Below are 6,088 nucleotides of genomic sequence, written 5' to 3' on the forward strand. Positions count from 1 at the left end.
TCTGTCTAGAGGATACAACAATCAATCCAAGAAGTACTCTTGAATCTGTCGAAATTTCTATGTCCCCTTCATCTTCAGGAAGAACGAATTTTGAAGAGAATTTGTGGTGATTGTTTATGTAACCCCTCACAAATGACGGAAATCATGTATTTATAGGTATTGATTATGACACTTAAAAACTGTCAAAACCGAAAATAACTTCCAAATACCTGTCATTCAGTGATTACGAATTTAATGAAAATAAAGAATAAAAATTAATTTCGTAATTAAAAATTATTTAATTAATCAGGAAGACCCCAAGAGCCCCAAGGCCCAAGGCCCATCTTTTGACCATTAAATATTCTCTTGATATTAGCCTATTTTGAGTCCAATTAGGCTAATCCAACACCACAACCCAAGCCTAATATGCTTAACCCATTACTTGACCCATTTAATTAAATGAGTGGGACAAGACATATAAGGTGGGAGAAGGTTTTCTCTTCCACCAATGTGGGATAAGTCCCACATTGTTAAGCAAAGTTCCAACAGTAATAAGGTAAGCCAAGGGCTTTTGTGAAATTATGTAGAAAACCCCTTTCTCGCATGAACTAAGAAAATTGGTGAAGGTTGAAGGATTTGAAATGACATCTACATCACATAAAAGGATGGAGAAAGCACTTATAAAATCGTATGTACACAATGAGGGGTATAATGATGATGTGTTTGATTTCTCATTTTTGGATGACAAACCAGAAAGCTTCAAACCTACCTCTAATAACTAGAATGATTCATTCCATAACATGCTATGTGATGAAAATATGTTAGGGAGCGTTGAACAATATACGAAAGATAAATGAGATGTTGATGTTAACGAAACTAATGAGCTAGGCCACTTTTTAAATGAAATTACATTTGAAGTTATTGCAAAATACATGGTACATGATCAAAGTATAAAATGGTGAAAAATGGACCTATACATTGGTAAGTTATAGAATCTCTTGCACAATTCAGGTTTTCACTGACCAACTATGATGTGGAAAATAGGTTCCATTTAAGCTATACTAAATTTGATAGAATTAGAATCATTACAAGTTGTGCTAAGAAATATGAAAAAAAAAACACATGTTCTTTTATAGTTTGTGCAATACGGATGTATAATGAAAGATCATTTCAACTTAAATCCATGGTGGATACATAGGGGCGGACGCAGGATTTCACAGTAGGGGTTACACGGAAAAGTCAGGGGTTGCACGATAATAGAAAAAATAAAAATTTTTAAAAATTTCGAAAAGTTTTCCACTGCGGCCGGAAAAGTTAGGGGTTGCCGGTGCCACCCTGGACCACCCCTAAATCCGCCCCTGTGGATACACACCCTTGAGCTAGAAATTAAATTTTGGGTTCTAGTTAATTATAATAGTTCAACAATATCTAAAATATATAATTAGGAAACCTAATATGACATTGAACCAAATGAGAGAAGATATCTTATCAAAGTTGTTTATAAATGATTCAAAAGGTCAATGTTATAGGACAAGGATACAGGAAAATGAAATGATTGGGGGTAAACTTGAAGTCCATTATGCCAAGATTTAGGATTATACACATAAAATTTTCAGGTCAAACCCAAGAGCGAAAGTAGGGGTGACTGTTAATCGAAATGGGAGGAAGTACATTTAGAGATTTTATGTTTGTTTCAAGGCACTAAGCGATGGTTGGGATGAAAGATGTAGGCGTGTAATTTGGTTAGATGAATGTTTCCTCAAAGCTCAATTTAAACGCGAGCTTCTTGTAGAAATCGGAAGATATGCTAAAAACCATGTCGTTGCAATAACATAGGCAATAGTAAACATTGAAAATAAATACAATTGGACTTGGTTTTGTTGATATTGGTCTATAGCTCGAGAGTTGATGATGGTAAGGATTAATTGTCATTTCAGACCAACATAAAGTATTAACATGATCCATATCTTATTTTCTTTGTTTAGATCTTATATACACTTATCCATTCAAGAATGTATTACATTTGGTACAGGGTCTACTATAAGTTGTCAAGATCATACTTTCTTACATATAACACATGCAATATGCTTGGTATACTTTTTTCCAAATTTAGGAACGTTTATACTCTTTTGGATTTTATAATTTTTTTTGGGGTGCTTCAATGAGTCGTGTGGAAGGTGGTTTCTTGAATAATTTGCAAGAAATAAAGAGAATCGACCCAAAATCATTTGAATGGCTCATGTAAAAAGACGCAACAACGTGGTGTAAGCATTTTTTTTCTCATAGGGGTATGCATGTAGAGTAGTATATAATGGAAATTATGATTCATTAACTGACATGATCATGATATTAGGAAAAACATTATTAACTATGCTTGAAGAAATCATACTTCACCTTATGGATAGGGTTTACCACATTGAAACAACACCTACCTCATGTACATCTAAGTACTCTCCCTCCATAATACAAAAAATGAAAGAAGTTGGGAATAAAATGAGGTAAAAATATTTTCGAATAAATGTTTTGTTAAATGATACTCTTTTTTGTTGTTAATAATCGAACCACAAAAAAAAAGAATTGCACCACAAACAAAACTACACCACAAAAATAACCGTACCAATTGGATTTGGAATAAAAATAATCGTATTTGCGATCTACAGTGTAGTTTTAGCCAATAATCGCATCAAACTGCACCGTGCACGCCCTTAATCGCTTTAAAGGAGGAACTTTAGAAAAACTACCAACTACAAATTTCAAGGATGAAGGTTTTCAAGAAAAAGATAATAGTTTAAAATAAACTCCATGGTGACTTTGATAAGCAATACAATATGATGAGGGCTTAAGTCTTGGAACTTCAAAGAACCAATAAGGGAAAATCAGTTAAGGTTGAAGTTTATTATTAACTTAACTTTAACATGTATGAAGAAAGTTCAAAAGGATATACGTAACCTTATGGGCTTTGATGCAAGGTTTCATATTTGGTAGGATAGATTTTCTAGTCCTGATTGGTTTTGTATTTAGTTCCCTAGCTAATCAATAGGCAACGAAAACATGTATTTTAATCTAAGGCAAGCAAATAACTAAAACCTACAAAGATCTTTAACCTAAATAATATGAACAACTACAAGAGGGATCAAATTACTAACCTATTGAAAAAGCAATTTGCTTGAAGAGCCTTTGATGTAGAAATAGAAATCAACAAGCCAAGGAAGATATCAATCAAAGTAGATTGCCTATAATGGTTAACATAACTTTTGATTGGCTACGGAATATTAACCCTTTGAACAATAGAGATTGACTAAGAAATTAATCAAGATAGAAGAGAGAATCCAGATGTGTAGAGTGGGACGAAAATTATAGGTACCAAGGAGGAGCATTTATTGCTTTTGGTTGCTTGAAAAGAAAGAAGATTTGAATTGAAAACCAGAGAAACATAATAATTAAATAATCCATTTTATATCAAATTCACATCCTCCTTCCTCGTATAGCTTAAGATAAAATCTCCAAGACTTATCCTTGAGAATTTCATCTACCCTCTTAGGGGATCCAGAACCTTTCATTATTCAACTATTGAATAATTAACATATAGTTCCTGCACTTTTAATTAATTCCAAATTAGTTTATAATTAATTTATCATCACATGAATAATTAATAAAGCATTTGTTTTTCCCTCTCATAACCTTCTAATACTATTTGGATCATTAAAAGAAACCCAAAAGGACCCTGCTATTAATGCAAGTCGTACCAATTAGTTATGATATTGGTCACTATTCCAATAGTCTCCCACTTGGACAAGTCATCAACTATTGTTTTTCACAAGGCTACCAATTAATCAACAAAGTGTGCTTCCTTAGCAACTGCCGACCTCAAGATCATATTCTTAGAGAAAAACCATAGATAAGTGATGAACTATTCCTTCATTGTACAAGATATCATATGCCCCTGAGACATGGATATGAATCAATCTCATGGTCCAAGATTATGTTTAACGAATTCCAATTTATGATGACCTTATTATACTATAAGATAGAACACAATAATCTAGTCCAGGTTGGACCCAACACTATAATGTCAACATCAAATCACCTAATGACCCGAATATATCGCTTTTCCTATTAAGGAGTAATGAACGAATAAATATTGACTACATAATCATAATTGAATCATCATGTTGTACATCGAAATACATTTATAACATCCATTTACAGTTGCAATTATGTAATAACAGTGCCTAACAGATTTGTAAATTATGACTTATGCATCTGTGCTTGAAGAATAAAAGATATTATCATCTTAGAATTAATCATGATTGAATCCATGAAGTAATCTCTAAGTGGGGGTTTGCAATAATTAAAAACCTCCATTCAAGTACTCAAGAGGTTTAAGTAACTTAATACTCAGGAAGTGGATTCTATACATGCAAAAACGAAACACAATAATAAATAATTTAAGATGCTATTTCACTACCACATAAACAAATCACTATTATTTAATAACCAAAATCAATTACAATTTATCACTCTTACAGTTGTTTCAAATATTAGCTAACTACTAAAACTAATATCTACTCTCATCCCAATGCTCTTAACATGCTCAAAGTGTTTGATCTTGCACAATGCTTTTGTGAAACGATAAATCGGATTTTACTATGATGATACTCTATTCAATACGAGGTCATCGTTTTCCCCCTATGTTTAATGTAATGGTATTTCCTGAGTATGTGCCTTGACCTCCCATAATCCTTAGGTTCTTTAGCTGAGGTGGAAATACCCTCGTTGTCATATACTATTTCCATGAGCTCTTGGATTGATGGAACAACTCTGAGATCACCATTTAAATTCTTTAACTAGGTTATTTCCTTTCTGGATTTACTAGCTGCAATTTACTCGAACTCACGTGTAGAGTTTGCCACTGTTTTCTACGTGGAATTCTTCCAGGTCAGCGCTCCATCATTCAATAAGAATACCCAACCAGATTGTAAACAACGATCATCTCTATCCATGTGGAAACTGGCATCATTATACCCACTCACTCTTATTTCATCTTTGCCACCAAAAATTAAGATCATATCTTTTATATTTATCAAATACTTAAGAGTATTCTTTACTGCTATCCAATGACTTCCGCCAGGGTTGTCCTGATGTCAGCTCACCATACTTAAAGCATATGAGATATTAGGACGAGTATAAGTCATATCAAACATGATCGACCCTATAGCCGAAGCTTATAGGATGCAACACCCCAAATTTTTTAGAGTTTAAAATGCTATGGTTTTAAAATCATTTCGGAGATTGACCTGTATTTCAGAAAAACTCAGTCCCACAAAAAGACCTTTTAAGTATCGCGGTATACGTGGGTTAATGAACCAAAACATTTATCACATTTTATCAAACCATTTAAAGTATAAAACATATTCCAAAATAATCATTTATCGCAAATTCCATTACTTTTTAGCTTTAATGGCTAACTACGTTACAAAATGTGACAACCCGGAAATTTTTTTTGTTTTGAAAGCTCAGTCAGTCAACTCAACTGAGTGTCAGACTCATTGGTAATGGGTTCTAGCCTGGTTAAAGGTCATTCTAAGGATTTTTAAGCCTGATACACTCAAGGAATGAGTGTTAGGAAGTACCTGCTAGAACCACAATATAGTATGCAAACCTTAAACTCCATCAAGAGGAGTTTACGGCCAAGTTACCAAAAGTTTACGGCCGTAAAATCACCTCTACATATATAAAACTTGGCCATTTTCTCATTCTTTCTTTCCTTGGCCGATTTTCTTCAAATCCTCTCAAGTATCATCCAACTTTTCATCCAAGATCTTCATATATGTAAGTATTCTATCCTTGATTAGTTGGTACATCTCTTAAACCAGCTTCATCCATTGATTTCATCCATAGAAATCAACTTTTCTTAGATCTTCAAGAAACACCAAGAACACCAAGAACACACACTAGTGTTCTTGGCCAAAATCAACCATTTCAAGCCTCTATATCGTAAGTACTCTTCCCTACACTTGATATCTACTTAGGACTCATTCTTAGAGCCTTGAAAACATCAAAAACACAAGAACAAAAGGAGTTTATGGCCAAGCCATCTCCCATGGCT

Source organism: Lactuca virosa, chromosome 8 (genome assembly GCF_052849685.1).
Source record: "Lactuca virosa cultivar CGN04683 chromosome 8, Lactuca_virosa_CGN04683_v6, whole genome shotgun sequence".
NCBI classification, from domain to species: Eukaryota; Viridiplantae; Streptophyta; class Magnoliopsida; order Asterales; family Asteraceae; genus Lactuca; species Lactuca virosa.